The 24,160-nt window shown below is 36.5% G+C and overlaps 1 non-coding gene across 1 annotated transcript; it reads left to right on the top strand.

Annotated features, from left to right (window-relative positions):
* The first annotated feature begins 19,738 nt into the window (after window positions 1-19,738).
* Window positions 19,739-19,845, top strand: LOC141663304 (small nucleolar RNA R71). The gene has a single exon (XR_012551384.1). It is a non-coding gene; the product is annotated as a small nucleolar RNA R71 (small nucleolar RNA).
* Window positions 19,846-24,160: the final 4,315 nt, after the last annotated feature.

The following is a 24,160-nucleotide window of genomic DNA, read 5'->3' as shown; positions in this document are numbered from 1 at the left end:
CCGACGAGGATAACCCGACGAATTTAGAGTCATTGCTCCCAAAGCACACACTAAGTGTTTACAATCGTTCCCCAAGGAGGATGATCCGCAAGACTGTGGAATGATGCCTTCAATATGTTTTCTAGGATGTTGGGCTCCCGGAGGCCCTGTTCCTTATTTAGGGAACGCCCTAAGAGGGTTTGGGGGCCTTCGACCTAGGAATGATTGGGCTCCTTCGAGAGTTCCTCCTCCTTTCTTGCATACTTTTCCTATTATATTTAGTTCCCAGTTTAGTTGTGGGAGCAACCTCCTTGATAATCCTTCATCGTATATTGCGGTACGGCCACCCCGTGCGGCCATATAGCACGAGGCGTGCCTTAGGGAGTCCGGGGACATTTTCCTAGAGCCTAGATCATTCATTTCTTCTTGATAGTTTCACTTTTTCTCCCTTGGCTTTATCCCCGGACCCCGGATCATTCCTTTCTTCTTGATATTTCTACTCTTTCTCCCTTAGCTTTAAAATACGTTTTGTAGACTCCTTTACCACTACTTGTTCTTCATGGCCGTCTTCGACTATAACGGTCGTCGTAGCATCCCTGTCGTAATGGCCGTCGTAACATTATCGTTGTAGCGGCCGTTGCACGCATCCTTTGCTATAATTGTTGTAAGCTTCCGTTATAATGACCGTTATAGTCCTTCATATTGAACTTCACTAATCTCCATTATAAATTCTTATCGTTGATAGTCATCGCAAACGAATCCCATTCAGGACTAGCGCCATATAGGGCACGCCCGGAGCTCTAGAGACGTGTTCTCCAGAGCTCTTCCTTCTTCTTGTTTGTCGGTGATCCGACCCATTTTCCCGAAGATCCGATAAAATATCAATAACGATTTTATGGCATAACAATTTGTATTGTTCATTTGTCATATAAAGAGTGATAAAAGAGGATTTCTTGATCTATTTGTTAGGACATTAACACGCACTAATAATACACGCAAGTATACGCGTTCGCAAGTAGTATAAGATTTAGATCAAATTCGTTCCCATAGAGACTCTTTGGTTAATTTAAGAATATGCACCTATGCAACAATGATATGGTTATTATCCAATGCTAAGACAAATAACAAGTTGAGATTATTTATAACTAAGAATTAAACTAACAATAATAACTAGGAGAACAAGAATAGTTGAATTAATATATATGACAAACATGGGATCCTAACTTCACTAAATACTTCATTCAATAACCTTTTTGTTCTTAACCTTAGCATGTAATGGTGATGACACTAATCTGATAACACGAAACTAGTAAATGCCAACTTTCATTGTACGAATACCCTATTACCAAGCATCCACAAAAGAGATAGAAGTTGAATAGACACCAATTATGCTTAGTCCTTATATGTCTATAAGAATTGAAAACATAACGATTTAATGTGCAAGTTATCTATCATGATTACATATGGCAAGTAAGATGGTTAAAATTACCTACGAATCATGCATAACAATAACACATGAACCATGCTAGCATGGAAAGTTCTAAACCTCTATATTCACTGTCGCTTCAATAGAGATTAACACGCTATCTTATATTTTAGCTACACACATAAGACGAATAAGCACAACCAATACTAGGTTATCATACAATCACTACACACTAAGTTATCGAAACAATTTAACTATAGAAATCCATAAATAAATCCGCTAGAACCCCACGATAACGATTAGCCCAGAATCGAACTCATGATCACCATGGGTTCCAATGAAAGCATGATAATAAACAATATAAGCGTACTAGGGTTCAAAGACACATCGAAAACAAGCATCCAAGTATCGCCTAAATAAAAAAAAATAAAAGTCTTCTTCTCCGTATCCTTCTCGTGCTCTCTAGGTCTTCTAATTGCTCTCCAAGGTCTCCTTGTTGTTAAAAACGTCTTTTTATTGGTATATATAGGCTCCAGGATGACCAGAACTCTCAAAATCTTCAATTTCGACTAAAATCAGGATTCTGGTGCAGAAACCGGGAGCGGGCGCGCTACTACAGGGTGCGGCCGCACTGTAATAGTGTTTTCAGCGGCGTGGGCGCGCTAACTCTGGCGCGGCTGCGCTGACATCCTGGAAAAATTCTGACAATTCTTCTTTTGGTCGTATCTTGAGTTCTACTCGTCAGAATTAGGCAATTCAACTACCCACGTGAAGCTAACGAGATTCTCTACACTTGAGAATGGCCTAAGCTTCCAATTCTGATATATTTTCAGCATATTTCTTTGAAAAGCTCATTTCTTCATTTAACTGACGTCTGTAATGCACAAACACAAAAACATATCAAAAATACCAACAATTTGAGTCAAATATACCAACTTAAGTGTAACACCCCCAAATCTGGGGTCGGGGATCCGGGTTGTCACGAGTTTTATTTCCCTTAATAACACCCAATCTTAATAAATAATCAACTACTTTGTACTGTGACCCCACAATAAACACACACACCACAAGTTATAGTCTCAGAGATGAATATCCAAAAATAATCACAAGTCGTTTTATTCCACAATTATATGCCAATACACCTTAAATGGGTTTCTGAATAAATTTACATTTCTTTGCCATTATTACAATTGATAAAGATACATAAGTCTGGTACATCAAAAGTTGAAAGCCTAGCCTATTGGTAGTTCCTACCTCAGCTACAGCGACATCAACGCCTATAGGAAACTGCGGAACGTTTCCTAATCGCTTGCGAATCGGGAGCTTGGTCCTGTTCATCTTTTCTATCTGTTGTTGTGTGATGAAAGAAGAAAGCAAGGGTGAGCAACAAGCCCACCGAAATAATATGTATAATGATTAACAATATATGAGCCTTCTCATAGTACTCATGAAAGTCTTGGTCAAAAGAAATAAACCAAGTTTGATATCTTAATGCGATGAAGTCGCAAAATATTCAGTATATATGTATATATACTTTTCAAAATCTTGGAAGTCCTCTTCCATGCATAATATACACAGAGTTCCAGTTTGTAACTGTAAAAAAATATCGTTGCAAGGTGATCTCATATATCTAACCTTGTCTCAACGTTTTTCTGAAAATCTTTGTCATGCATAAGATAATCATTTACTAGATATAAGTTTAAAAGATGAAGTTACAAGATACTCCAATATACTTATATCTTTTCCGAATACTACTTAAACTACCACCGTTCAAGTTATAATTAGTCCATCCCATAGATTAAGCTACAAGACAAAACTTGTATAGAATCAATCTTTACAATATCATCAAAATAAAATGAAGTTACGAGATACTTCATTTGATGCAAACATCATTTTGAAAACTCGACCCTGCCAACACTCAACAATCGCCCAATCATAGCCTTTCTATCGAAGTGCTCTGGGTAGTGTTGCAGAAATATCCAATTGGATGATGAACTCATTACGGGAGTTTGCCGCGCCAGGAAGACCACTTACGATGATCAGTCGTAGTAGTACAACCCCGCCATTTTCTACATGTAGAGGAGAACCTGTCGGATTTACTTGTCAACCGAACAATGAACTCCTAAGGAATGGACCGCCTTAGCGGAACTTCCAGGCCATTATGGGCCAATATAATAAGGCTGGGCCGGCGCCACTCGACCACTTATGCCACTCCTAGTTCAGATGAAATCCATGACTCTGAAACGTAAAGCTCGTCCCCCCTTTCCCCAAGTAGAAACTTGTTGATACAGCTCCACTAAGAAGTCGTATCTAGTTGGATATTAAATAACCAAAGATATACTTATACGAAAGTACTATCTTTATTTGAATAATCAAAAATAAGTTTGATTATCGACACCTTATTCTTTAATAAAATAAAGAATATATCTTAGCAAATAATCGGAGTCATAGATCCTCAAATGAATATTCAAATAATATTCAATAAAGAAAATACGCTGAGTCATAAGCCCTCGAATGAATATTCGAAATAATACTCAATAAATAAATAAGCTGAGTCATAAGCCCTCGAATGAATATTCGAAATAATACTCAATAAATAAATAAGCTGAGTCATAAGCTCTCGAATGAATATTCGAAATAATATTCATTAAATAAAATAAAGTTATCGAATAAACCTTATTCGATTAGTAGTTTTGAAAACTATAACCATATATATATAAATATATATATATATATAAAATCTACTCGGGATCCTCGACTCCCGGTTTTAAAAAATGTTTTCACCTTTGGGTCCCTATACTAAGGGTATATGCAATTTACCACTATTCTCTAGCATAGGTATTATCAACTGAACCAACAAATATATATGGCAAGAATACGAAAAAGGCATGCATATGTACCATATCACATGCTACAATATATCGCAAGAATTTGCTAATTTAACCATCATGCATCTATCACAAGATAATGCATATACAAGTGTATACATCACAATAACAGTATAACGGATAGAAAACTTGCCTGAGCGACTGGGGGTTACGAATGGCTCGAGACGAGTCTGGTAACCTATAAACAACAAGTAAGTTGGAATTAAACCAAAGTCACTTGTAAATCTATACTCTAACCAACTCAGACTCTAACGCTCATTTTGCGCTTACTGATTCTCTTAAGTCACTCGAGTACCCTCGGCTCCACCATTTTTAATAATTTAACCATTATGATTTTTAAGGCGATTCCTTCGCGAGTGTCTTACCAACTGCCTAACACACTTAACATAATTGTTTCATACATTAATTAACCCTTTAAGGTCTTTAACCTATGTTTCAAAGTAAGGCGAGGGGTAATGGTTCGTTCGCGAAACGTCGTTACTTAAAACGGTCATTTCTCCTAAACCGTACATCGGAATCAAACGAAGCACATATCAAAACGAAGCTCGTAACATGAACTATCTAAAAATGGTAATGGTCAAAACCTAGCAGGGAGTTCTCGGGTCCTAATGTTATGTACAAAAGTAGTCTAAAGTAAATCGGACATTACGACGGCTATGTTTACGCGATTTCCCAAATTTAAACCATTCCAAATCCACCACAATTCAACCCCAATTCACAACCCAATCAAAACTCCATCCAAACTACATTACAACAGCCCCAAATCAACTCATTATAATCAATTTACTTAATCTTAAAACTTGAATTTAAATTATACTACATTCTTTAACCAAATCATAAGATTTCAACAATCCATTCACCACCATTCCAACCCAACTCTTAAACCAACAATCACTAAGCTACTCTAATGCCATATCAACCAAAATCATCCTAATATACAAAGTAAAGCTAGGGTTTGGAGATGATATACCTTCCTTGAAGTGGTGTGAGTAGCTAGGAAGCCTTAGGAAGCCTTGAGGAGTCTTAGGATTGCTTGGATCTTAAAGGAAAAACAAGAAAAATCAAGTTAAAAACCTTGAAATCACTATTCATTGTCTTCTTCATTGGTTTCTTGGAGAAGACAGAGAATGAATTGGAGGCTTAAACTCATAATATAACCATAACTATAAATAAGGAATACTAGAGAATTATCTTACCAATTTAGGAAGCTTGGATCTTGGATTTTGAAATTTCTTTTCTTTGAAAGTGTAAAAAGCCGAGAGCAAGTTCTTGGTGAAGAGAAATATTTTGTGTTTTGTTTGGTGAAAAATGAAATGATTGGCTTGGTTGGTTGAATTTTCATTTGTTTTAGGTTAATTACCTAATTAACCTTGATTTTGTGTGGTTATCATTCAACCACATCTCCTTCCTCCCTATGTCATGCTTATGTCATCATGTGATGTCATCCTCCCCTCTTTGTCCTCTTCTCATTGGTTGGATGACATCATCCCCTCTAATCTCTTTGATTAACTTACTAATTATTTGCCTAATGACCGCTGATCTGTTATACGGTTCACTTAACTTTCGTTTTCGTTTATCGTTTGAGGGATCATACCCGGGATCTTATTACTTAGGTTCCCTTAACCTTTCTCAATATATCATATTCCTTTTATGATCCTCTCTTATAATCCTTTAATTTAAATCCTTTTTATCCTGTTACCTTATACTCAATTCTTTCCGTATCTAGTGGATTTCCGGGAAAAACCAAAGTGTTCGGAATTGGATTCTGACGATCTTTTCATACACTTATATACCACATAGAGTACTAATAATATCCCAGAAGATCAATAACAGAAACCCTACATAGTGTGGCATGAAAAGTTTTCTCATTCAGCAAAAACACTATTCATAAGGGTTTCAAAAATTTTCCAAAAATTGGGGTTATTACAGTCTCCCCTCCTTAAAAGGATTCCGTCCCGGAATCAGATAGAAAATGAATAGGGATACTCTCTTAGCATTACACTTTCTAACTCTCAAGTAAATTTTCCCACATTGTGGTCCTACCACCAAACTCCGCCTAGTTTGATAACCCTTCTCTTAAGCACTTGTTCCTTTTCACTCTATAACCCTTCCTGGTTGCTCCATATAGGTTACGTCTGGTTGCATGTCTATGCGCTCATATGCCCCTATTTATCTGGCATCCGAATTACACTTCCTTAACATTGATACGTGAAACACGTTATGACTTGCTACATGTTCTGGGGTAAGGCTAGCTCATATGCTAACTTCCCAATACTTCTTAATATATCCAAGGGTCCGACAAATTGTGGACTTAGCTTTCCTTTCTTTCCGAATCTCATCAATCCTTTCCAAGGGTTTCCAAGGGAATACCTTTAATAACAATAGGTCCCCTACTTCCTATTCTTTGTCCTTTCGTGTCAAATCAACATACTTCTTATGTCCATCTTGGGCTACTACCAGCCGTCCTCTGATTAAATCTATTAAATCCTTGGTCCTTCGGACCACTGCTGGTCCGAGCATCTTGCGCTCTACAACTTCATCCTAACATAAGGGAGATCGACATTGTCTTTCCTCAAGGATCTCATAAAGCGACATCTCGATAATGACATATGCTCTATTTTCGTAAGATAACTTAATCCGCGTTAAGTGATCATTCTAAATTCTTTCAAGTCTATTGCACCGGCTCCCATCATAGCTTCTAGCATTATAGCTTTTGCTTCTCAATACCCATTCTTTTCCAGTTCGTAATCGCTACTACCTTCCGTTCCTAATATTATACTGGTTATACTTTTGCTCGTTAGCGTTCTATAACCTTTTAATAACCACGTCAACCTTAGTATCACGAATGTGCTTCCATTCTGACTACCACCATAACTTTACTACTCCTTTCTCAGCTGTTTCCATTTTCCAAGGTTTGATCAATCATATAGAAGTAAAAGAACTTATTGAGAGATCACTATGATCATGAACACTTGTTATATCACATAGTTAGTACAGAAGGTGGCCATCCTTTAGTACTTGACAAGCAATTAAACAATAGCTGGTATCCTACTCGGCTTCTATCACACAGATAGATAGTCATTCGGCAATACCTCCCCTTCTGGAAGGGTTGTTCTTCTCAGTTTATATGAAATGAAAAGAAGAGAAAAGAATGAACTGAAGAGAATTGTATATACGTAAAAAAATTTATTGTCATAAAATATCTGGCTTGGAATCTACCTCTGAACTATAGAGGTCTGTCATAGGAGAACAAAACATATATGTATTTATATCAACATCAAGTATTTTAGAATCGTATTTCACATGCCTAAATATTTATTATTCTACCCATCATTCTACGGACCCATGCTCTTCCTCGAGCTTATACTCAATCACCTATGAAACTCCCTTGACATCGAAAATCGAATCTGGAATCTCATTTTATACATCATCGTTAATAGAATTCTATGCTTGCACTGCAACCTTCCTCGTATAGTAATACGACTCTCTATTGATAAGAAAGAATAATATTCAATAGGTAGATACTCTACTTAATTAGTCTATCAATGATAACTTATACACTCCCACGACCCGATTAGTGGTACTCAATCTCAACACCCATTCCAATACAACTCTCACGGTTGTAATCAGCTCATTACTCGCAGAATCATTGCTGCCTTACTATGGTCCACCACTGACCTACTGTAGTCATTCATTTTCCATGAAGTCTTAATAGCTAACCATACGGAGTCCATACATCTCGTATCTAATTCTTCTAAGGAGGTAACATGATCACCATTCATGATTCATGAAGAACACTCCTGAACTTGACGTACTTTCACGACATGAAGTAGATAAAATTGCAGAAGAGTTTCAATCAAAGCAACGATAGCAGGTTAATACCATTCTTAATCGTATGCCTTCAATTGAAGACTTAACTCAAAGGTTCATTTAGTCCTTTTTTGAAATATGGTCCTGGATTACTCTCAAGATAGGACCTTCTAAGACAGATAGCCCGCTCATGGCGATTACACGAATTAAACCTTTACCAACTACTATTACGGTTGGGTATTGCACAGTCATCAGAAGGAATGTCAATCTTCCAAACCCTAAAACCATCTTCACGGCTTTAACCATTATCATTGTATTCTTCTGGCACGAGCGCCGATAATTATCCTTTTACCTTTAAAGTGTCGGCCACCTCTTTGGCCTTTCCTGATAGTAAAATTTCCTTACAGTCAATGTCATTTTAACCACCTCCAAATAAATTTTCTACCTCATTTCAATCACAGCTTATGTGAAGATGTTTTCCATAAAATCTGATGAGTAAAAAAAAATCCCCATTTTTCCATAAGTTATTGCCTCAGTCTTTAGAGGTTAATCACTGTCATGACTGACTCTCAATCATAATTAGAACATCTTTTATCTTAAGTCCTAATTGCCCTGAACAATTTTGACCATTACTGGTTCGATCCATACCTTCTCGTGGTTTAACACGTGCCCCACTTGGCATCATTATAATTACGTCATATTTCCTTTATCAACATTTCTATTCTTGAGAATTTTGAATATTACCTTTCTCCTTGTAAAACCTCTAAGGTTATCCTTGAATCGTTCCTCATGTATTCCCTAGATACAGGGCATATCAAGATACCATTTATTAATACCAGAATCATTATCTATATACTTCTGAAAAAATTTCTCCACTGATTCTAAAAGGTTGTTATTACCTTAATCCTTTCCAATTCATACTGTCAAAACTCATGATGTCCCTATTAAGGGTGAAATGCCAGCCTTTATGCATTCCCCTAGGATTCGTTTTAAGTTACCGATGTTCTATCCTTAATTCCACCTTTAAAAAGGTACATGCATCCTCCCAGGGATAAATCAAGTCATATATCCCTGATAAGGGTGTCTTATTCAATCATTCCCACCTCGATAGTATATGCCTAGTTTCACAATAACATCTGTATTCAAAATGAGGTCAATCAATATGGCCTCCAAAAGATAACAACGGCTATCCGCTTTTCTTGCCTAATTTGGTAACGATAACAAGGATGTTCTGGAAGATATTGGTCGTGTTCAACGTGAACCTCTTCTTAATAATTCCTTATTTACTTTTGTTGTTTATCTCAACAGTCACCTCAATGTTGGGATATCTTTCATACATGGCGTCTCCCTTTCTGGGTATCAAGCCATCGGTCTTACACTTCACATTCTTGAAGGTCACTTCCTTCATCCAATTTTTCCTAATTTCTTACTTTCTTGTCTCCTCAGTCTATCCTCGTCTCATTATTTATCCTTCGAACTATCTCAAGGTTTCCTCGAATCCTCCCAACTTACAGGGGATAAAATATATGTATCTCTTATTCCTTCAATCATCAACTTTAACTCATGGTGAATCACCCTCATCCTGACGAGTACATACTTTTCTATTTCTATTGCTACGAGTCTTTAGGGTTTCCTCATACCCAACTCCCTTATCATTTCTCAAACTCTATTGCCTTTATATTCCTTTCCACTTCAGTTTTTTTTATTTTCCTTTCTCTTATCATTATTTCATGAACCAACATAACATAAGTATTGATTTCAAACATCCCGTCATTCTGGATTCGTGTCCTCAGAACGAATCTTGACAACTTTTACAACTTAGATTCATAATTCATCATACTTATCCGCTTTTGTTCTAGCTCCAAAGCTTTTACACTATCTCCTTATCTTTGGGAATTACTTTCCCGAAAACAATTGACTGAACTTAAATCAGTTTATCATAACCTCTTGCTCTGCCTTTCTTGGTCTTTCACCAGTGGATGGTCTCTCTCTTAGGAGGGTATGTGACAAAAATAGTCTTTTGTGATTCGTCAATCATTCAGAATCTCAAATGATTCCTCTATTTCCTTTAGCCAGGCTCTTGCCTCGGCTGGGTCAGCTCGTTCCTTGGAACTCTGAGAGTTTAGCGACTTAAAGGTCCTGAAAGAATTTCCCACTACATTGTTTCCCTCAAGGTGGTGGTTGGGAATAAAGTATAAGTTCTGTTTAGACAGGTCCATGAATTTCCGTATAGGAGTACCGTCTTGGGTCTCCCTATCTCGCTCGACTTCTGTTTTCTCAGTCTAAATATTTCTTCCTACTCCCCATAATTGGGGTCATCTTTAAATTTAAAATCCTCATTTTCCACTTTATTATATTCTGGGTTCCTTATATCTTAATTGCGACCTCCCAGATTATCACATTCAAGGTTTGCCCCTAATCTTATTCCTTGTGGGGGCATATTACTTGGAAAATTTTTGAGAATCTCTGGATATTTGTCTTACTTACTTTGCTTAAGTCTTTCCCTCGTTCAGTCCTTGCACGATTGCAAATTATGAATTCTCAAGTTCTATAAACTTCATGGCACCCTCTTAAGTGTTAATAGTGCAATTAACAATATGAACTTATCACCACGAACTGATCTGAACTGAAATTAACGAATATATACATAACCATTGGTTCGAGGGTACAACAATTGAACATATTAAAGAGAATTACATCATGTGATCTGATCGCTTCTATCCCAAAAGTACTACCATAGCTAATCATCTAGTCATTAAAACTAATCATTCATAACTTAGGCTAATCCTCCAAAAGCGGTGCTACATGAAACCCTTGCCTGATTGCTCTGGCTCTGCACACTACCATGGATCAAGAAATGCCGGCACGCACGACATCCCTAACCTACTCCATCACAGAGGTGATGAGGTCTAAGATAGTTGCAAGTAGAGCTGGAACAATCTGACCCTCAAGATGGCCTCTAGCTGTAACACGGGTGGTAGCCTCAATCCTTTCCATGCTATGAGCTAATCCTGCCGGAAGTACCCCGCCCTCAATCCTTGGTGCAGTAAGTCGATCCAACAGATCACTTCTAACATTACGGGCCTCGGACAGGCCACCCAAAGTCATGTGATAATTGGCGATAAGAGAAGCCTGAGTGGTAGCATCTAGCAGTCCATGGGGTGCAGGTGGCGCAGGCCCAGGAGATCCAAACAGATAACCAAGCATGGTATCAGGTGACAATGGTGCAGGAGATAAAGGTGGCATTTCCTCAGTATGTGCTGGGCTCTGTACAGGGGAGGGAACAAAAATTGGTGGAACCTCATGGATGTCTACAGGAACCTCTGGAAGAGGGTCTGATACTGGTATAATTGGGGTCGTGGAAGGCCCCACTCCTTCTGCCCTCATTAACCTTTGTGCCCTTGGTAACTCTTCATCCTCTAGTGCCACCCTCGTGGCCATTCTTGCTCTGGTAGTCGCTCTGACTACAGTCATCAATTCCTCAGCGGTCCTCTCTTCATTCTCATCAGGATCCTCCATGAGATCCTCCTCAGCCACAATCCTTTCCGGAATAACATCCTCAACCACAACATTCTCAATATGAATCTCATCCGGTCCCTCATTAGGGTACTCCATCGGATTCACAATTTGATCTCCAACTTGTAATAAAACATCCTCATGCTGATGCTCCTGAACCTCAGGGTTCGGTGCCCCGCTGCCCTATACGAGAACGAACTATGTTACTATCACGATATTTATAAGGGTTCCCGTAAGGGTTTTAACTGTCAGTACTACGTTAGGTAGCCTGACTATGAACTTGGCAAGAGTTCTTATTATCTTAGTGAACTTATTATCTTAACGTCACATCATCTCTGAGGTTTATAACGCTTAGCTCTGATACCACTTCTGTAACACCCCAAATCCGGGGTCGGGGATCCGGGTTGTCACGAGTTCCATTTCCCTTAATAACACCCAATCTTAATAAATAATCAACTACTCTGTACTGTGACCCCACAATAAACACACACACCACAAGTTATAGTCTCAGAGATGAATATCCAAAAATAATCACAAGTCGTTTTATTCCACAATTATATGCCAATACACCTTAAACGGGTTTCTGAATAAATTTACATTTCTTTGCCATTATTACAATTGATAAAGATACATAAGTCTGGTACATCAAAAGTTGAAAGCCTAGCCTATTGGTAGTTCCTACCTCAGCTACAGCGACATCAACGCCTATAGGAAACTGCGGAACATTTCCTAATCGCTTGCGAATCGGGAGCTTGGTCTTGTTCATCTTTTCTATCTGTTGTTGTGTGATGAAAGAAGAAAGCAAGGGTGAGCAACAAGCCCACTGAAATAATATGTATAATGATTAACAATATATGAGCCTTCTCATAGTACTCATGAAAGTCTTGGTCAAAAGAAATGAACCAAGTTTGATATCTTAATGCGATGAAGTCGCAAAATATTCAGTATATATGTATATATACTTTTCAAAATCTTGGAAGTCCTCTTCCATGCATAATATACACAGAGTTCCAGTTTGTAACTGTAAAAAAATATAGTTGCAAGGTGATCTCATATATCTAACCTTGTCTCAACGTTTTTCTAAAAATCTTTGTCATGCATAAGATAATCATTTACTAGATATAAGTTTAAAAGATGAAGTTACAAGATACTCCAATATACTTATATCTTTTCCGAATACTACTTGAACTACTACCGTTCAAGTTATAATTAGTCCATCCCATAGATTAAGCTACAAGACAAAACTTGTATAGAATCAATCTTTACAATATCATCAAAATAAAATGAAGTTACGAGATACTTCATTTGATGCAAACATCATTTTGAAAACTCGACCCTGCCAACACTCAACAATCGCCCAATCGTAGCCTTTCTATCGAAGTGCTCTGGGTAGTGTTGCAGAAATATCCAATTGGATGATGAACTCATTACGGGAGTTTGCCGCGCCAGGAAGACCACTTACGATGATCAGTCGTAGTAGTACAACCCCATCATTTTCTACATGTAGAGGAGAACCTGTCAGATTTACTTGTCAACCGAACACTGAACTCCTAAGGAATGGACCGCCTTAGCGGAACTTCCAGGCCAATATAATAAGGCTGGGCCGGCACCACTCGACCACTTACACCACTCCTAGTTCAGATGAAATCCATGACTCTGAAACGTAAAGCTCGTCCCCCCTTTCCCCAAGTAGAAACTTGTTGATACGGCTCCACTAAGAAGTCGTATCTAGTTGGAAAGGAAAACTCACCGATATTTCCCAGGCGATGCCTGTTAATGGATTAACTTGTTCCAAGAATTTTACTTCCCGAGTATTGGGTAAGTAATCAAAATTCTTTTATCAAGACAGCAACCTTGTTGCGAATATAAAACACACCACAGAGCCGGATCCCTCAGGTTTAGAGCGAGTATTTAAATCCCCTTCGAAAGGAGGATCTTAAATATAAAAATGAGTTTTGGGATCCGCTCTAACTTTTAAAAATCATTTTGAAGACTCGCAAAACATTTTTGAGAATGTTCGGAGTGATGCTGATTTAACAAAATAAATCAGTCCCAATATATTAGAAAATATCTGAATATTATTATTTAAATAATATTCCCATAAAGAATAATCTTTATAAAAATAATTGAAGTAGAAGTTTTAAAACTTATACTTGAAATGAATATTAAATAACCAAAGATATATTTATACGAAAGTACTATCTTTATTTGAATAATCAAAAATAAGTTTGATTATCGACACCTTATTCTTTAATAAAATAAAGAATATATCTTAGCAAATAATCGGAGTCATAGATCCTCAAATGAATATTCAAATAATATTCAATAAATAAAATACGCTGAGTCATAAGCCCTCGAATGAATATTCGAAATAATACTCAATAAATAAATAAGCTGAGTCATAAGCCCTCGAATGAATATTCGAAATAATATTCATTAAATAAAATAAAGTTATCGAATAAACCTTATTCGATTAGTAGTTTTGAAAACTATAACCATATATATATAAATATATATATATATATATATATAAAATCTACTCGTGATCCTCGACTCCCGGTTTTAGAAAATGTTTTCACCTTTGGGTCCCTATACTAAGGGTATATGCAATTTACCGCTATTCTCTAGCATAAATATTATCAACTGAACCAACAAATATATATGGCAAAAATATGAAACAGGCATGCATATGTACCATATCACATGCTACAATATATCGCAAGAATTTGCTAATTTAACCATCATGCATCTATCACAAGATAATGCATATACAAGTGTATACATCACAACAACAGTATAACGGATAGAAAACTTGCCTGAGCGACTGGGGGTTACGAATGGCTCGGGACGAGTCTGGTAACCTATAAACAACAAGTAAGTTAGAATTAAACCAAAGTCACTTGTAAATCTATACTCTAACCAACTCAGACTCTAACGCTCGTTTTGCGCTTACTGATTCTCTTAAGTCACTCGAGTACCCTCGGCTCCACCATTTTAAATAATTTAACCATTACGAGTTTTAAGGCGATTCCTTCGCGAGTGTCTTACCAACTGCCTAACACACTTAACATAATGTTTTCATACATTAATTAACCCTTTAAGGTCTTTAACCTATGTTTCAAAGTAAGGCGAGGGGTAATGGTTCGTTCGCGAAACATCGTTACTTAAAACGGCCGTTTCTCCTAAACCGTACATCAGAATCAAACGAACCACATATCAAAACAAAGCTCGTAACATGAACTATCTAAACATGGCAATGGTCAAAACCTAGCAGGGAGTTCTCGGGTCCTAATGTTATGTACAAAAGTAGTCTAAAGTAAATCGGACATTACGACGGCTATGTTTACGCGATTTCCCAAATTTAAACCATTCCAAATCCACCACAATTCAACCCCAATTCACAACCCAATCAAAACTCCATCCAAACTACATTACAGCAGCCCCAAATCAACTCATTATAATCAATTTACTTAATCTTAAAACTTGAATTTAAACTATACTACATTCTTTAACCAAATCATAAGATTTCAACAATCCATTCACCACCATTCCAACCCAACTCTTAAACCAACAATCACTAAGCTACTCTAATACCATATCAACCAAAATCATCCTAATATACAAAGTAAAGCTAGGGTTTGGAGATGATATACCTTCCTTGAAGTGGTGTGAGTAGCTAGGAAGCCTTAGGAAGCCTTGAGGAGTCTTAGGAATGCTTGGATCTTAAAGGAAAAGCACGAAAAATCAAGTTAAAAACCTTGAAATCACTATTCATTGTCTTCTTCATTGGTTTCTTGGAGAAGATAGAGAATGAATTGGAGGCTTAAACTCATAATATAACCATAACTATGCATAAGGAATACTAGAGAATTATCTTACCAATTTAGGAAGCTTGGATCTTGGATTTTGAAATTTCTTTTCTTTGAAAGTGTAAAAAGCCGAGAGCAGGTTCTTGGTGAAGAGAAATATTTTGTGTTTTGTTTGGTGAAAAATGAAATGATTGGCTTGGTTGGTTGAATTTTGATTTGTTTTAGGTTAATTACCTAATTAACCTTGATTTTGTGTGGTTATCATTCAACCACATCTCCTTCCTTCCTATGTCATGCTTATGTCATCATGTGATGTCATCCTCCCCTCTTTGTCCTCTTCTCATTGGTTGGATGACATCATCCCCTCTAATCTCTTTGATTAACTTCCTAATTGTTTGCCTAATGACCGCTGATCTGTTATACGGTTCACTTAACTTTCGTTTTCGTTTATCGTTTGAGGGATCATACCCGGGATCTTATTACTTAGGTTCCCTTAATCTTTCTCAATATATTATATTCCTTTTATGATCCTCTCTTATAATCCTTTAATTTAAATCCTTTTTATCCTGTTACCTTATACTCAATTCTTTCCGTATCTAGTGGATTTCCGGGAAAAACCAAAGTGTTCGGAATTGGATTCTGACGATCTTTTCATACACTTATATAACATATAGAGTACTAATAATATCCCAGAAGATCAATAACAGAAACCCTACATAGTGTGGCATGAAAAGTTTTCTCATTCAGCAAAAACACTATTCATAAGGGTTTCAAAAATTTTCCAAAAATTGGGGTTATTACATTAAGCCTGAAATGAAGCGTTCCAAGTAGATATAAAATCCACTTATCACACCCCCAAACTTGAATCAATGCTTGTCCTCAAGCATAAACAGACTCAAATTATAAAACAAACCTAATGCATGAATGCAACTACGTGAATGCAACTAAATGATAATGCAATCGATCCCCTCAGAATAACCATAACCAACTAACAAGCGAATGCCTCTAAGAATACAATGACTCAAAATAGAGTTCGAATAAATCTCACAAATCAACTCACAAACCCGAACGTGCGTGTGTGGATGCTTAACATATATACTCTCGAAACTAGATCAATAACCATAACTTATCTTTCATCAAAACAATCACAAGTTTATAACCAAAATAGACGTTAAACGCATAATGACTCACAACACCTCCTTTCTACTAGAGTTATACAAGGATTCATGCTATTATTGAACACATAACAAAGATGCTTATATGACCGCGTAATGAATGAGGTCCCAAAAGACTTATACAATAATACCCATGTAGCGAGCGTTAGGTTAGCGGATCCCAGACTATGAAAAGCCTTAGGTCACTAGGCATAAAGTCCCCTAAGAACTTAATAACTCGAGTATTAAATAGCTCACTCTTGATCAATTATGCATAAACACATACCTTTTTTTTCTTTTCTTTTGTTTTCAACAATTTCTGAATGAGTGTGTTTCGCTCCATCTCATTCAACCCTAGACTACTCATAAAAATATGAGCCGACTATTAGCCATTTGACGCCTAGCCTTATTCATAACTAGTAATGAAATCCTACTTTCCTCCCGTTTAAAAATCAGCGTCATTATGAGAATATCACAAATTCTAAATATAACCAAATGATTAAATCTCAACAACAAACATGTATGATCATGATCTAGATTAAAAGCAACCCTATAAGACTTTGTGTAAATATTTGTTTCTGGCATGCAAATCAATTCATTAGGACTTAAACATCCCTTTATTCGTCATCACTACATTCACATCAACATCAACTAATTAATCAGAAATAGCTCAACCTAAGGGATCATGTTATATGCATGCAAATGTAACTACATGGACTCACATAATAACACAAATAAAAATGCAGCAAATATGTACTAAATAAACAATCATGCAAAAATATGAATGAACTATAACTAAACATGCAATATGAATCTATATGAACCATATGGACACACACACACTAATCCTTACATTATCACCCCCAAACTTAAAATTTTTAATGTCCTCATTAAAGGTAATAATAAGGATTTCAGGCATACCTAGTTATCAGGAAAGATCACCATCCTCGGGTAGAGGATCAGGTGGCCAATCAACCTCGACACCAGTGGCTCGGAAAATAGTGCCCAAAGCCTGTGTCAAATATGCATCAAAACGACGGTGAATGTCGTACATGGCCACCATACGCCTAGTCACTCGCCTATACTGCTCATCACCAACACCAGTCCTATCTACTACCTTGCGCATGAGAAGAACCCTTTGTAGGCATGGGAAGATCCGTCCAGCCACTCTCTACATCATCAAAAATATATCCCAACCCCTTATCATGGGGTGCACCTAAGAATGAATAACTCAAGTGATCTGGCAGTCGATCGAGCTCAAGTGTGGGAGCTTCTTCAATAGATGGTTCAAAACGCTCCTGAGAAATTTTTAGTTCTGCTAACCCAAGAGAATCGAATGGTATATCCAACTTCCTCTTCCACGGAGGTGCATTCAAAACCTACATTTGCTCTGCTCCTTCTTCATCTTTAATAACTGATTCCTCTATTAAGGATCTCTCTAAGGTATCTGACTTTGGCAATTGCTCAAGCTCCGAATTCACGATAGAGTCGACCCGCTCTTCTTTAAAGCACTGCTCTTTAGCTGTGGGTAACTTCATTGCCTTGAACAAATTAAAAGTGACCTTCTGATCATGAACCTTCATCGTAAGCTCTCCTTTTTGCATATCGATCATAGTTCGGCCTGTAGCTAGGAATGGTCTTCCTGAGATGATGGGAATCTTCTTATCCTCCTCAAAGTCAAGAATTACAAACTCAGCAGGGAAGATGAGTTTATCCACCTTGACCAAGATATCCTCCACTATACCTCGTGGATAAGCGATGGAACGATCAGCTAATTGTAATGACATGTATGTCGGCTTCGGATCAGGTAGACCAAGCTTCTTGAAGGTAGACAAGGACATCAGATTAATAGTAGCTCCCAAATCACATAAACACTTGTCGAATGACAAGTTTCCGATGGTGCAAGAAATAGTGAAGCTTCCAGGATCTTTAAGCTTCGGAGGCAACTTCTGTTGTAGCACAACACTGCATTCCTCCGTTAGAGCAATGGTCTCTAAGTCATCGAGCTTCAATATCCGAGAGAGAACACCTTTCATAAACTTTGCATAGCTAGGCATATGTTCAAGAGCTTCAGCGAAAGGTATGTTGATATGAAGTTTCTTGAAAACCTCTAGAAACTTAGCAAATTTCTTATCCAACTTCTGCTTCTACAGGCTTTTAGGAAAAGGAGGTGGAGGATAGACCTGTTTCTCCCCTGTATTACCCTCAAGAGGAGTGTGTTCAACAGTTTTCTTCCTTGATTCCACCTCGACATCCTTCTGCACCACCTTTTCAGCCACAACTGCATTTTTCTGAAAATTAAGATTTTTCAGGCTCTTCGTTTTGCTGAATTTGGGGGCTTGTGACCTTTCCAGACCTCAAGGTGATGGCATTCACCTATTCTTCAACTTTCCTCTTGCATGGATTGGCTTCTGTATCACTAGGAAGCGTTCCTGGTGGTCGATTCAATAAGGCATTAGCAATTTTCCCTATTTGGTTCTCCGGAGTCTTGATAGAAACGGCATGGCTTTGGAATATAAGAGCCTGGTTTTTGCACATAAGCCTCAACTCCTCCAATTCAGATATTTCATTCGAATATTGACCTACATCTCCATGAGTTTATTGTTGAAGTTAGAGTTATTGTCTTGGTACAAATTGTTGTTGAAAACCAGGAAGATTGAATTACTCATTTCCAAACGGCTGGAACGGCTGTTGTATCGCATTCTGATTGTTGCTCCATCTGAAGTTAGGATGATTCCATTTGTCAGGATGATAAGTGTCTGGAACTGGTTGCTGCGATCTCTAAAAGTTGCTCATAACTGAGCTGATTCACTAGATATAGTGCATTGCTCCGTCGCATGTGAACCTGCACATAGCTCACAAATACTGGTTATCTGGTTAACACCATAGTTAGCCAGAGAATCGATCTTCAAAGATAGCTCCTTTAGTTGAGCAGTGATAGCCGTAGCTGTATCCACTTGAAGAAATCTTGCTTCCTTGCCCTGTGGAAATCTCTGAGTTGGATACTGATATTCATTAGCAACCATCAGTTCAATTAGATCATAAGCTTCATCGTAGCTCTTAGCCCATAAAGCTCCACTTGATGCTGCATCGAGCATGAGTCTGGACTGTGCTCGCAAACCATTATAAAAACAATTGATGATCATCCAATCAGGCATTCCATGATGATGACACTTCCTAAGCATCTCCTTGTAGCGCTCCCAAGCTTCATATAAAGATTCTCCTAATTGCTACACAAATTGAGGAATAGCATTCCTGATTGCACCTGTCTTTGCCATAGAGAAGAATTTAGTGAGAAACTTTTGAGCAGGATCTTCCCAAGTAGTAATCGAACCAGCTGGTAGAGAGTGTAACTAGCTCTTAGCCTTGTCCCTCAGAGAGAATGGGAATAGTCTCAGCTTCACAGCATCTTCAGAAACACCGTTGAACTTGAAGGTGTCGTAGATCTCAATGAAATCCCTAATGTGCATATTGGGATCTTTCGTTGGAGAACTCCCAAACTGGATTGAATTCTGCACCCATTGAATCGTGCTAGAATTGATTTCAAAAGTATTAGCCGAGATGGTTGGTCTGACAATGCTAGACTAAATGTCATTGATCTTGGGTTGAGAAAAATCCATCAAGGCTTTCGTTCGTGCTGTTGGATCTCCTATTGTAATGAGTACCTGAAACACAACAAGTAAACTATGAAAGTAAAAGAGTCCGAGTCAGTGAACTTTAACGATCACTGATGATAAGCACATAAACTAAAAATTAACACCGAGTCCCCGGCAGCGGCGCCAAAAACTTGTTAGGACGTTAACACGCGCTAATAATACACGCAAGTATACACGTTCGCAAGTAGTATACGATTTAGATCAAATTCGTTCCCACAAAGACTCTTTGGTTAATTTAAGAATATGCACCTATGCAACAATGATATGGTTATTATCCAATGCTAAGATAAATAAAAAGTTGAGATTATTTATAACTAAGAATTAAACTAACAATTATAACTAAGAGAACAAGAATGGTTGAATTAATATATATGACAAACATGAGATCCTAACTTTATTAAATACTTGGCAAGAGAGAAGGCGAAACTGCATGAACAAGAACGAATCATCTGAGTGGCCATTATGTTTGTGGACAACAGAAAGAAGAAGGAAACAAAGAAGGACCCGCAAATTAAGATTCATTTCATTCTCTTAATATTTCAAACATTTTGTAATGAAAAATCTTAATTTCAATATGAATTATCTTCTTCTTTATGTGTGGTTGTCATAACTCTCTAGTTCAGTACTAGTATTATTTTTGTTTATTCAAATTACTTGTTTAAACATGATCATATCTGGAATTAACTCTGTCTATCCTCTTGCATCAACTAGTGTGTAAACCTGTTCATCTCAGTGTTTACTCTAATTGTTGTTAATTCTATAATTTAAAGATGACTTATTATTCCACATGTATCAGTATTTGATCTTAACTAATCTGACAAATTCTTAGAAATGATAACTAGATTAGTAAAGTATACATGATTTAAAATACTTGATAAATATTTTCAGTGTCGATCTTAGATGTTATGACAAAATAACCGATCAGATTCTGACATATGATTCTTGAGTGGTGTCACAGATAAATAGCATTTAAAATATATACGACAATCAACATTGTTTTATCAGTTTAATTCTTAAAAGAATATTGAACTAAAATTTTTTATTTTCACTTATGATTATCATAAGTAAATAACTTGACTTTAAAAGAGTAACATTAAGGCATCCCACAAGTTATTAACCACCTTTTGATCTCATCCTTTAACATAAGTGATCAGATTACAAAGATTCACTAGTCAAAAAATAGAATCAGTGAGTTGAGTGATACTTTAAGCCTCTCTAGGCTAAACCAACTAGTATTTAATTCATGAGTGCATTTACTAGTTGTATCCCTCAAAGATACCAGAGATCCAATTGAACATTTTTATTTATCTCATGGAATTACTTCACAAACCAATGGAGTTTACTGTGAACCACTTACTTGCAAAACTGAGAGCACATCACTTGAAACATCTTCTATTTTTCAGAAGAAAATGCCAAAACTCAGTTCAGACTAAATTCTTCTTTAAATATCAAAAATTTCTTTATAATCAAGAAGCTCAAATTGTTTGAGTTGCTTGCATCAAAATTAGCAATAAAGTAGTTTCATTGCTAAACCAAACATTCATAAAACACAATGCTTGCATTGTGCCTTCCAACTCAAATTAAATGAACTGAGTCATCAACTACTAAATGAAGGAAAAGCACCAACTTCTATCTATATCAATGTATAAACTACTAAACATGTGAGTATAAATGGATAAGGAAAGATGTAGCAAAAGACTTCCAGTGGCTAAGGAGGTCTATATCTAATGACTATCAATGGCAAAGAAGATCTATAGCTACTGATAGTGATGTGACAGTGATCAAAACCGAGGACTGTCATAACACATGAGCTGATGGGAATCTAAACAAAGAAAATGAGAAGCCAAGACAAATTTTGCATGTGATATTGGATTCTTAAGAAGAAGAAACATTCCATTTCCATGCATGAATAATTGGAGGGATATTCAAAGAAATATATCAAGATTCAATCTAGGCTCATTTATCAAGTCTCATGGGAAAGAGAATGAAGAAGCAACCTTGCTGGACCTCGAAGACCATGTTATGTATTGTCTAGAAAGCATTGTAACTGATATATAAACCAAGTAATAGTAGATATTTTACTCAAGAAATAAGTTTTACATTTTCAGAAAGCTTAAGAGAGAAATCCTCCTCTGAGTGAAGCACTGTAAAATGCAGTTGTGAGATTACACTTGTAATTATAACAGATTATTTCTTCAAATGAATCTCATGTGGCAAGTCAAAAAATAAACCACCTGAAAATTTAAAACATCTGTATTCATGTTTCATCTTCCAAATACAGATTAACTTGAAAATTTTAATTTCTCTTCATCCCCCCTTCTACAAGTTAACCTAAGTTGATTGTAAGTGAATAACAATTGGTATCAGAGCAAACCTTAAAAACATAAGGTCTAAAGATCTTGAAGTTGATTCAATCAACCATGGTGAAGGAGGTAGAAGCCCAGATTCCAAATTTTGACAAGGAATTTCTAGATCTGTCTCTCATGGTAAAAGATAATGATTCAAAGGTATCCTCAAGCAGCAGTCTGGTATTTACAACTGAACTCTCCAAGTTAAGTGAGGATGAATGTCAAAAAACTGTCAATGCTATGTCTTCTAAACTGTACAACTTGCATCACTCTGAAGTCTCTTAAAAAGGAAAATACTAGGATCCATGAAAATCAACTCTCATGAATATCATATATTCAAAATATATACATACATACATGTATATAAATATAACAGCATGCAAAACATACAAAATTGCTTACATAACAATCATGGAAGAATGTATATATATTATTATCATAAAACCAGTAGACAGATAAACTAATTAAACACTTTTCACAAGTAGCTCTGATGCCATTAAAGGGTTTCGAAGTATGAAACGCAGCGGAAACTGTAATTAAAAATGTGAAAAACCAAATTTTTTGAAACCCACCGCAGGATCCATGCGAAAAATAGATATTTAATTCATAGATCAGATTGTTTACCTTAAGAAGCTTTACAAATTGGTTGACTAATGGAGATCCAAATCTTGTTCAATCACCACGCATCCCGCTTCCGCGAACTACGCTATATCGGTATTCACACCAATGCTTGAACGAAAGGATTGAATGTGTACTAGCACAAAATCATTTCTTCTTGCTCTCTCCATCTTCTCTCTTAGTGGCTAGTTTTTTTTAATCAAAGTCTTACCTTCAAAATCAGCCACACAATAGATATTATATAGAGGGTAGAAAAATAAATTATAACTATTAACTAATTAGGAGTTATTATTAATTCGAAATTTTTATTTGTATTATAATTAAGTTTCACTTAATTATTTAATAAATAAATTTCATATTTAATATTAGTAAATTCGAATATCATTATTTATCTAATTAATTAAGTCAAACTTAATTAATATTATAAATAATTCAAATTACTTTAATTTAATTTAAATCTAATTTAAATTAAATAATCCTCCAAGCATTCTTTGTGTGTGACCCTATAGGTTATTATTACATTAGCTACGAATTTTAAATCTAATTTAAAATTAAAAACAATGAGCGGCATTTAGTAATACATCATTGTTACCCAAATAATAATAATTAAATAGGTGATCGAATAAACCTTTCATGAATAATGTACAATATAATATAATCCCTTTAACCACATATTTGAAGATTAAACTAGAGATATGTAATGTGCTTTCCTCATCACAATATAATCCATGTTTCCTTGATCAATGAGTAGACTATCGTATCAAATCAACATTTGAACGTGGCCACATATTTCATAGTCTAGCTCACACAAGAGGCCGATAATATCACTCCTAAAATTAGGAGGGTTAAATCTTATCTAGATCATTCACATTTCTCATACAATTCGTAATATACCGGACATACACTTTTATCATTACCCGGTCAATGGTAACTTTTAATGTAATCAAAGTACATTA

This window comes from Apium graveolens, chromosome 5 (assembly GCF_009905375.1).
Source record: "Apium graveolens cultivar Ventura chromosome 5, ASM990537v1, whole genome shotgun sequence".
Taxonomy (NCBI): domain Eukaryota; kingdom Viridiplantae; phylum Streptophyta; class Magnoliopsida; order Apiales; family Apiaceae; genus Apium; species Apium graveolens.
Note: the sequence above shows the minus strand (reverse complement) of the source record. Positions and strands in the feature narration are given on the sequence as shown.